Source organism: Corvus brachyrhynchos, unplaced genomic scaffold (genome assembly GCF_000691975.1).
Source record: "Corvus brachyrhynchos isolate BGI_N302 unplaced genomic scaffold, ASM69197v1 scaffold783, whole genome shotgun sequence".
NCBI lineage: Eukaryota > Metazoa > Chordata > Aves > Passeriformes > Corvidae > Corvus > Corvus brachyrhynchos.
The window spans coordinates 603,485-614,669 of NW_008236979.1; the positions used below are offsets into that span (position 1 = coordinate 603,485).

The window sequence follows — 11,185 nt, forward strand, 5'->3', positions numbered from 1 at the left end:
TTTGAAAATAAGGTGTTTTTTCAGTTAATTTTTTCTAAAAAAAAAAAAAAAATCCAGAAGCGAAACTTAGAATGGTCAGAGTGAATTATTTGGATTTTTTTCCACTCTGATAGTCCCAAACGAGGATTCGCCTCAGAGTGCATCTCTCCACTGTGCTCTCAGTTGATTTCTTTCTGTTATTAATGGAAAATGTAGCACGTACTTTGTTTTTCTGACATGATGGACCATTTCAGTCACCAGAGTTATTTTTCAATTGACATTAAAATATTTTGCATTTCTAAGTTATGAGTAATGTTTCAAATTATAGCATTACTTCTGCATAACTTAGAAACCCAACCAGAAAACAAGTGAGAAAAAAGACCTTAGGAATGTGAAAACAACCAAGGATAGGATGGTATTTTAGATATTTTAAAAATCACTCTCATAATGCAGAATATACATAACTGACAAATGTTGTAACTGAATCTTTCCTCCTAAATACTGATTTTGATATTATCTTTTAGTTAAAATATATTTCATAATATTAAAACCATTGGCTAAATTATTGGACTGAGGGAGTTTATTATTCTTTGACTTAAGCAAAATGACTGGGGACAGATTTTCATGCTGACACGCAGAACAAATTTAATTCAAACTGAGATGAAAGGCGGTTAATGTAATTGTAGCCTATTATCCTATGCAGGCTTGAGTTAAGAAGCAAACCAAGACAGTCAGAAAATGATGGGTAGAAAATAGAAATGCTCAAGGCTGGTGAAATAGAGACTTGTGAAGGGATTATGCCATAACTGTTCCCACACAATCTCTGCATCACTAATATCCCACCTCTACTGTATGTTTAGATTACTAGACAGGATTTTTGTATGCCTGCTGCATTCTCTTTATTTCTCTCTGACATCGAAAAAAGGTCCTAGTTTAGTAAATTTCATGACTTTGTAATCAGGATTTTTTTTTTTCCTTAATCTACCACCTTCATCAGTCCTGGGGAAGCTGTAAAGCATTCCATTGTCTTTTCTTTCTAAGCACCTTTTTCTTTGTTATCACACAGAGTGATAGGAAAGTGGTTGGCTGCATAACTAGTCTTTGATCCTAAATGTAACTAAGGGACTAGGAAAAAATTACTTTTATTAGAGTCTTTAGTTAAAAAGTGGAAAATAATCAGCTCAGGTTTTTCGACTGTACGAGTGTCTGGTTTTTTTGCATGGCCCTTTGGATGTAGCATATTTTAGGTGATCAGATGGATTTTTTAGGACTGCATTCTGGCAGTTTACCTATTTTTCTTCATTCCCATTTCATTTTTCAGTAGTGCAGATACTTTTTGAATACCTACATATTTTTCAGTGCAGTCTTTTAAAAATCAAAAAGACATGTCTTGATCTCAGAATGCATACAGAAAGGTGCCAAGTTGTACTTTGAAGCATGTTAATTACAAAAATATTCCAATGGGTTTGTCACCCTTGGCATAGTCCATAAAGAAAAGAATGAACATTTTTTCCTCTAAAGTAACTGATCATACCTAGGGTAATACATGTGTCTCAGGTAATTCTAGCAATAACTAGTTCAAGCATCAAGTTTGATGCTTACACAATGCAGGAGATCAATTACTGATCAGAAGTCCCACTAAAGCTGCTGTCTTATGGCCTCTTTGCTGTGGGATTGAGTCTTTGAGGTACATGAGATGGGACAATAAAATAGCTTTTAGAGCAGTGTTGGAGCTGGATTTCCCAGTCACTCCCAGCTGGAGTGCAGGATTTCTCTCATTCATTGTGAGTTGTATCACTGGAGCTCTTACAGTAGCTAAGTAATTAGTTTTCTTTTCTCCTTCTGCCATTGTTTAGGATAAGATTTTGTGCATTTGAAAAATGCTGTGTTCTATGGATTGCCCTTTGGGAAGTCATTACTTAAAGATTCTGTTCAGTGCTGTACTCACACAGGAGCAAGCACTGCTTTCCATGGCAGTCCTGTGCAGCCTGCCCGTCAATCCCGATAGAAACACAGTCCGAATGGATCAGGGCTGACAGAGCAAAACTCCTGTTGTGAAATACTTCACAGACCCCTGCCATGAGGCTGTTGTGTCATTCTGGTCAACTTTCTTTCCTTTTACAGCCATTCCTTTTAAGTTTTCTTCTTAAGGGTCCGATAGCTTTTTGAGGAGAGCTGGCCAAGACTGGAAGTGTTGACAGATACAGTATTCTTGCTGCAACACAGGCAGTAACACTTATTTACACTTCTTTGGCACTTCATAAAGAAGTATCAGGATCATCTCTGCTCCAGGAAATTCATGAGGTCATGTGATATAATGGGCTAATGGGGATTTGGGCTCTTCATAGGCAAGAGGCCAGGGAAAAGCAATGTGTGTATCTAACTTGATCCTTTCTCCAGCCACCCAGACACTTTTCTGTGTTCTATTCTTAATAGATATTTCTCTATCTCTTGTATTGATATTTTTTTTAATAAAGTCAAATAAAATATGGTGCAGGTTAGATAGGGTTGATATCCTAGATATTAAAAAGGACTTAAAAAAAGACCAGATATACCCATAATGGAACAATGGTAGGCAATAACACATGAATTTGATTGACTGTTATGCAGGGGTGGGGTAAAGAAAGTTCTTTTAGGCAGGAGAAGAACTTATCAGAACAACATATTGGATAGATGTATGGATATTGGAATGATCTGATGGACAAAAATATGATATTAAAGACCTGCAGGTGAAGAAGGAAGCTACGATTCTGGAAACTTCCATGCCTCCATGTTTACTTTCTAATGATTCTCTGGGAATTTCTGTCAATGCCATAGGAAACAAGTATGGGAAGTCAATATTCTGGACAGAGTATCTGAATATCTTGTCAGAAACACCTAAGTCATCTTAGGAATAATGAAAGTTACTTGAAAATGTCATGTAATGGCTAGAGTTTTGGCTTCCTAAAAGTAAGAATGATAGCTTGCCAATTGCAGTATATATTATACTTAAACATCTGTGATATTTGTGCTTCATGTTTATATTATAACTTGTCATTAGCACTGTAGAAGTTGTTGCAAGTAGAGCAATAATTCAGATAATATGACTGTTTTCTAAAATTCCCTAATACTGTATAGCTGACAGCCTAGAGAAAGCCATGACACTCTGATTTATTCATACTTCTGTCTTCATTTTCATTTAGTATTCTTGAACATCTATAAATAAGCAGCATTTGGCCATTGCTGAGCTGCAATCTCCACTCCAAAATGTGTGATGTGCTTTGCTTCTGAATTGTTATTTTTGTCTTGGCTTAGTCAGAATTTCCCTTATTTTTGGAAATATTAATTGCCATATTGTGATAAATTGTAGTCTTAAATGACAAGAAAATGACCAAAGTTACCATAAGTTATTTGAAGTAGAAAGACAAAAAAGTAACTTGCCTGTCTTCGTGCCATTTTCTGGAAATTATAGTGTCTGTATGGCATCCTGAAATACATATTTCTGAAATTGCCTTTTCCTTAAATTGCCTCAAAATGATAGTCTTATATAAATAGTGATTTTGTTAAAAATCCCCAACACAACAAAACCAAACAAACAAACAAAACCCATCCCAGAATCTTGAAAACAAAGTAAAATGAATGCAAGGAAGATGAAATGTAGACAGATGAGAACTCTATAGCACTCTGTAATACCACAGCATTGAACTTTCTGCATTGAGGTTTTAACTGAGTAGTTCTTTAACTGAGTAGTTCTTTGCAATAATTTCCCTCAGAGACTGACCATGCATTAAATTCAATAGTAATAAAATAGCCATATTATAAACCATAGATTAAATTCAACAATAATAAATGAATCATATTATAATGCACATTTTAAAAAAAGCGCCATAAACTGTTTAATAGTTAAATATACTTACCACAAACACACTTAGTAATAGTAAAATTTTACAATTCAGTAATGACTAATGAAAATGCAGTAAACCACTTGGGATTTAGTGTGTGTATATAAATTTTTTTTCATGTGGTCTACTTGATGAAGCCATTTACAGTGCATTTGCTCTGACTGTCGGGGCCTCTTAAAATATTTAATGTTCTGAAGTGGGGCTTCTCCTGCTCTTTTTGAGAAATGGTTTCTAAATAACAGCAATATACAAACACTCTTGCAAAGTGCCAGAACATCACAAGCAGTGAACAGCTGACCACAGAATCACAGAATGGGTCAGAGCCATCCCAGAGCACGTGGCACAGATTGTGTCCAGATGGTTCTGGAGTATCTCCAGTGAGGGAGACTCCACAGCCTCTCTGGGTGACCTGTTCCAGCATACAGTGACTTTCATATATTTATTTCATACGGTCTTAAGGATCCCTTCCAACCCAAACCATTCTATGATTCCATGAATATTCTATTGCTGATATTAAATTAACTTCTAACACATTTCATCAATATTTATCTTTTAAAAGAATGAAATGCGAGTTGTGTGAAGTGTTCACTGATTTTTGCAAAGTAAAAGTTTGGGAGGAGCTGCATTTCAGTTTAAGCAGTAATAAGTTTTCATGGTTATTTTACCATTGCTTCTTATCTAATTCTTCTCTCTAAAAGGAAAGAACTACTTGAGAAACTATGCTAATATTTCTTGGAGTTGTGGTTCAGTTCAGTGTAAACATGGCCTGTTCTTTTGAGCTAAGGGATACTCTAACATTTACTTTCTAAGGGCTCAAGTAATGTCTGAAATATCCGATGTAGGTCAAATGTGAGAGAAGAAGTGTGTGTGTATCTCTCCCCTGCCTTTGAAAGAGCAGTGACTGATAAGAAGGAAGTTTGCTTTTCCAAGATCACCTTTTGCATATATTCAGGTTTGTGAATATTCAGGCCAAAACCATGGCCATTTGTAGAGAGAGTGCCAGAGGTAAAGGGTCGGGCCATGGACATGAGATTTTTCTTTTTCAGAGTAAGCAGCATCGAATCTTTTGCATATAAAATTCATTTAGTGCCTTAATTATTAAGATTAACAGGGAGTTATCCAGCTAGTTCCAAATGATGGCTGTAGGTGATTTTATTCTTGTATAGAAGAAGTAAATAGCACCCAGAACTTATTAGAAAACTCTTATTTTATTTCTTAACCTTTTTCTCTCTTAATTATATAATTATATGATAAGTGACACCTGTTTGAAAGTTTATTTTGTTCTGGAGTGCAATGGATTTTGTGATTTGAAATATTATTACTTCAAAGAGTATACAAGAGCTCTATAATAGTAATTATTCTTGATCTTGCAGGGAAGAAGTATTTGAATAGCATGAGGAGTCTGGAAACGGAAATCTTGCTTATGAAGCTAGAATGTTTTACTTTTTTCTTTTGGTGAGATCAGCCTAGATTAAAAAAAAAAAAGTATTGCTGGCCTAGGCCTTTTTCATGAATTATATGAGGAGGAGAGAAATTAATCTACAGAAAAAACATTGTCTCAAGACATCATTATATGCACTTACAAGAAAAAAACAAATAAATCATTTCCCCACATTATTAAAAAGTTCTAACTGGAAACATAAATCCTAGTACCTTTTACCCTTTTAGGTTATCATTATCTTAAGAGGTAGGCTGATAATTCTTTATATCTGAAGTTCCTCATGACTGGAAGGATCTTGGCAGTGTGAGAACTGAAAGTGTCCAATTTTTACATTAGAACCAAAGATCTGAGATGTCTGTTCACATACTGCAGTATTAATGGATAGCATTGGGACAATATAGTACAGAGTACAATGTCAATGCAGTCAAGAAGCAGACCTTTATCTGTAAGAGAGATAAATTTGCATTTATAGATGAAAAGTTTGTGTGTTTCACATATTTCACTTCAGCAAAATAAAGATTATATTGCAGGATAAAAAATGCAATAATAATTAGCAATTGAGCCTATTCTCTGAAAATCACAAAGCAGTCATTAACAGTGCTGACAATACCTATTTTTCATTAAATATGTCATCTGAACTCAGCTGTTGCATCTAAATCTTTGCACTTCTGTGGAAGGATGATGCAGTTTCTGAGTCTTTTAAACATGCTTGAACTCCCAAAACATGAGCCTGGCTGCTGCATTGTAGCTGCTGGTTGTGAGGTCACTCACTTTTCTGGCTGCTGACCATGTCTGTTGTGGATGGTCAGAAGATGTGGTTGTTCTTGGGCATTTCTGTGACAAAGGTATGGATGCCAAGCAGGTCTAAGCCAAGACCTAAGTCTTGACCAGGTCTAAGTGTGAATTGGGCTTTCAGGTATCAGTCACTCACTGCTCTGGTCCAGTTACCAACCCCAGCTGTTCTTGGGTTATTGCTTTCACCCATGAGTCACCACTCTTGAGCTGAAAATCTGCAGTTTCTATGGCATCACTTCCAAAATGTTATGAATTACAGCCAGTTACACTTATTGACTGCAGTTAAGCACATACCTCAGCTTATTTTCTCATTGCTGGAAATGTACTGTAAGAGTAGGATATCTTTCATGACTTTCAGGAAGGGGTAACCAACAGGCAGCATAAAAACCTGCGTGTGAATCTGAACTAAATGTTCATCAACTGTCTCATAATTATCTGCGAAAGCTGCAGTCAACAGCATGGACATATTTTTAATGCTGAGGATGTAGTAATATACAGTAGTATGGAGTAATTCTTCATATCCACTTATGATGCCACAGGGTTTACCATGGGACTTGAGAAGTCTTAGATACAGCCTTATAAACACTGTTTGAACTTCTGTTGCAAGGTGTCCCAAATAACCAGATTTTGTTATGTTAAATAGTATTCCAGTGTTCTAAACCCCCATAGCATCTTACCAGTCTGGAACCAGGAAAGTAGAATAAAACCAGGAACCTGTTGTGCAAGATCAGGAACTGGGGACAAAGGGATCAGAAGCAGGAATCAGTGATGGAGGACAGCAGCACCAGGACCACTGGTTAGAAAGGGAACAGCATGAGGAGTAAAGGCTAGGACAGAGTTGAGTAGTAGTCCTGGAAACTGTTCTGACTCATTCAAAAGCTGGGACAAGTCAACAGTCAGGGACCAGGGGTACTCTGCTAAAGCAGACCATTAGTCTTAATTTATTGGGAACCTCTTGCAGATACGACTCTGGGAACCTGGGCAAAATCCCAGGCCTGTTTATGACCAGCTGTAGATCAGACAGGTGACAGCTCTTCCCCTGACACTGTGGAAGCGATCTGTTAATTTGCAAGGACAAAATATGAGGTAAGGGTCATAAATATCTATATTATATAATATGCTATAACTGTATAGTTGACAAGCCTTGGTCTGGGCCAGAACAAGATAAAACTGTGTCAGCAGGGAGCCAGTTGACTAAAAGAATATTGTCTGTTAGAGTGGCCTTCCCTGAGAATTTGGTATTAAAACACACTCAGCTAAAGGAAAGTCTGGCTGTACTTAGGTTAGTTTTCCCCTGTTCCTCTGTTTTTGCTTCACTTTTATATGAAAGGAAAGATTTACCAATTAGTGGCAGTGGCAGAACTGCGGAAACTTCTGCCTTCAGCATTAAAGGTTAAATGAACTGTTATAGGAAGGTTTCCAAGTGACCAAATCACTTGTCTAGAAAGCTGTTGATCTAGGTTGGTGTTATATTGACAGTTTTACTCAGGTGAGAAGCTTGAAGGTATGTCCTTCCTTAAGGGATATGCCAGTAAGAACAATAAACGTAGGCATATGTATGTTCCCCTGCTGTCAGTTCCTTGGCTTTCTTAAGCCTGCAAGATACAGAGCACAGGACCATACACTTTGCTAAGATTCAACAAAAGGTTGTTTGTAAACTCTGTCTCACAAAGAAGCCTTTTGTTCATTAGGAAAAAACCCAAATCTGGCGATCTTACTGTAAACATGTACTCATTTACATGCATTTACTGTATTTAAAGAGAAACAGAGAAATTATCATTCACTTGGTCATGAAAAACGTGAGAAAAATTATTTTTTAATGCATTTGTCAATGACTTCTATTTTGAACTTCCAGAAAATCTGGGGAGATAAAAAGAAAGTGAAAGAAAATGGTTCAGTTTTGAAAGGATAATTGAGGGAGAGTTTGGGAAATAAGTGCTAATAGCAGGCCATGCAAAGGTCAGTGAGCTTGATGAATTGAATACTTTTGTATTGGAACAAACCATAGAACTTGTATGTAACCTAATAGGAGCCTTCCTCCATTTGTCCTTGTAAATGGGAGCTGTGTCTTTGGAGTCCTGCCAGAGTGGAACTGCTCATTCATTATGACCACTTAAAGCAAATGATCATGGCCCTATGGCACATAAAATAATGAGCATAGCTTCCATTTCTCAGATATGAGGCATATATTATGCTTCACATATGGTCCAATGTGTGCTGGCTTTTGGAAAAGGTACAAAAATTACTACAATGGATAAAGCTCATAAGGAAACAATTCAGCGAATAGGAAATTTTGTAATTGGAACCATAATCAGTGACTAATGCAGAGCAATATGTATGCTAATAAAATAGGAGAGGATTAAAAGACAAAACTAAATTTAATCAAAACCCAGCATACATGCTCGTGTGAATAATTTCAGATATACTCTTAATCCTATTAGTTTCATTTTTTCCATCCACTGAAAACCAAGTGTTTAAGTAGTATCTTCCATTTAAATTAAAACAGACTTCCCTAACTAGTAAGAACTCCACCTCCTGTTATTCCTGATATACATTATGAAAGTGGCCTGCATGAAAGGCCTGGCAACAAATGGCATAATAAAGCAGCTGTTTTAATGAGGTGGCATTAAAAGAACACAGAGAACAGGTAAATCTCATGCCCCTTCAGTTACTGGGGTTCCTCTGTGCCTGCAGCACTGCATGGACCCAGCAAGGATTTTGCCTTTCTGCTGTACAGGTGCTGTCCATGGAGAGCTCCCTCCTCCTCACATCTGATGGCGCCTTTTGTCCTGTGCTCAGACAGAGCCGTGTGTCTGCTCCCGACAGGCTGGGAGCTTCTCTGGGATAACACCCACCAGGGCAAGCACAGGCTGGCACGGGGCTCCCTCCTGCCCAAAATCACCTCCTCCTTCAGTACTTCCATGAGCCTCCCAACACAGAGAGTATTTACTCTTTATGATAATACATCAAAATACTTTGCAGTGGTGCAATTCACTGTTCTTTTTCTATTGCACATATTTTATTGTTGCATCAGACACGATGCTGAAACAACTGAAACGGCTGTAAAATTACATTGCCATTTTCTTTTCAAGATATTTGAAGGTCACTTCTGTAATTGTTAGGGAATTAGTAATTATTTGGATTTGAATGAATACTTATGAATACTTGTTGCAGAATATTTAGAACCTAGTAATTTTTGTATTAACCATTCTTTTGTATGTTCTTGTAAGTTGTGAAGCCTGTGACATATTAAATGGAGCTTACAGATATTTTTATTTCATTTATTCATGTTTAGGTTTTTTTCTGTGATAAAAATAGAAATAAAAATGCCAGAAAGGTATATGTGATGCTGGAAATCCCTGGGTTCTGGTACTTATTGATCCACAGGAGATGGTTGCATCTGATTAGAAGGGCAGCTGAATGGAGAAAGGAAGCTGTATGGAAACAGCTGTCTTTTTTTCATTAAGATTTTCAAGATTTAAAAAAAAAAGGGCTTTGTTCATCTCAAGGTCAAAGCACCACTGGTGGGTGCTGTGACTGGGCAAGAGTTCACAGTGCAATTTGTTTGTTTTCTCTCTGTGGAAAGTTGTACAGCTTATTGTTAATGGGAGTTGGATATTGCTCTCCCATGTCATACCATGTCTTGCCTTCATCCTCAGACTCTAAATACAAATTTATTTTTTATATTGTTTTTTCCTTCAGGTATAAAACCCCAGCATATTCTAAATACTACGTTCAATCTACTTTGCATTTGAAACCATTCCAGAGAAAAAATATTCCTCTTACAATAACCTCTATCATGTTATTATAATTTGTGTCATTTATGTGGCAATCTTACATACAAGAAAAGGGAATTCTTTTAAACCCGTAATTTGAAATTGGTCCTTTTCTCTTAGCTCTCCTTCAGAATTCCAAACCTAAAGGCCCTTTCAGACATGAATATATTTTTTATTGTTTCAGGACAAACTGTTCTTTGAGGAATTTTGTTAGTGTTTTGTGATGTTTAGAAAAATCCCATGTCAGGCAGACCAGTGTTATTACTTGAGAGATTTTCTCCCTTCCAAGTACATGCAAGAGAGTTACTTCAGGATCAGACTGTCTTCTCAATTGTGTGGAATGGACTGTAGGGCCAGAGAGTCTTTGTGAACAAGACCACAAATTGTGTTCTGCAGTTAGACTTGAGGCATAGGGCGATTTGTTTTCTTGGAGATTATTTATTAAAATTATTATATTAAAAAAGTGTTGAATTTCAGTATAGTTGACCCTGCAAAGAGTTCTCATGCTAATATGGGATCAGGAGTGCGCAAGGGCAGAGTCCAGAACATATTTTTTCTACTTTCTCATTTTATTGCCTGTGCTGATTATTTTCTTTATGGTATTGTAACAAAGGGTCAAGGAGATTTTCTGCTAATTTTGTAATAAAAATGAGCATGTTAGGAATCACCAGTTAGAAAATGTTGAGGAAACCAGCAGAAATACAAAAATTAAAATATTTTAAAGTCTGAAACTTGTTAAATGATATGACATCCAAGTTAGAAGGTATTTTTAATAGTACTCACAAATAAAATCAAAAATATCTCCTTCCAAATCAAGTTTGTTAGAATAAAGTAATGAAAAGATAGTCCAAGATATTAAATGATTCAGATTACCTCTGGGAAAATATTTATATGAAATTTAATAGGCAGTGATTAGCTTTCTCTTTGTTTTGTGAATCTTTCTGTATATTTAAGAGAAAACTCTAATCTTGCTGGAGACTTCCATGAAATAGCCAAGGAAACCTGAAGCAAATGAATCATTTTCTATTAAGGTATTTGGCATTTTTAGAGTAATGCTATATAACTGGATTTGAACTGAATTTCTGTAGGATATTTTATCTCTCTGAAAATAGTTATATATCTTATCAATAAGAAAGCTATTTCTCCAGCTCTTATCATGTACGCGTCAGCAGCATCAGTACATCACATTCAGTTTAAATTTCCCCTGGTGCCCTGGGTGGTCAGTGAAGAGGAGCAATTGCCTCTGAAGTTCATGGAAGTTAAGGAGCTGAGACGCTGCTGTGCTGCAGCTCTGGCTGCAAGTCCTGGCTGTG

The 11,185-nt window shown here is 36.5% G+C and overlaps 1 protein-coding gene across 1 annotated transcript in view; it reads left to right on the forward strand.

Annotated features, from left to right (window-relative positions):
* Positions 1–11,185, forward strand: part of ATRNL1 (attractin like 1) — a gene marked incomplete at its 5' end in the record, with an annotated part of 455,979 nt that overhangs the window by 148,646 nt on the left and 296,148 nt on the right. The gene's annotated exons all lie outside the window — the stretch shown is intronic.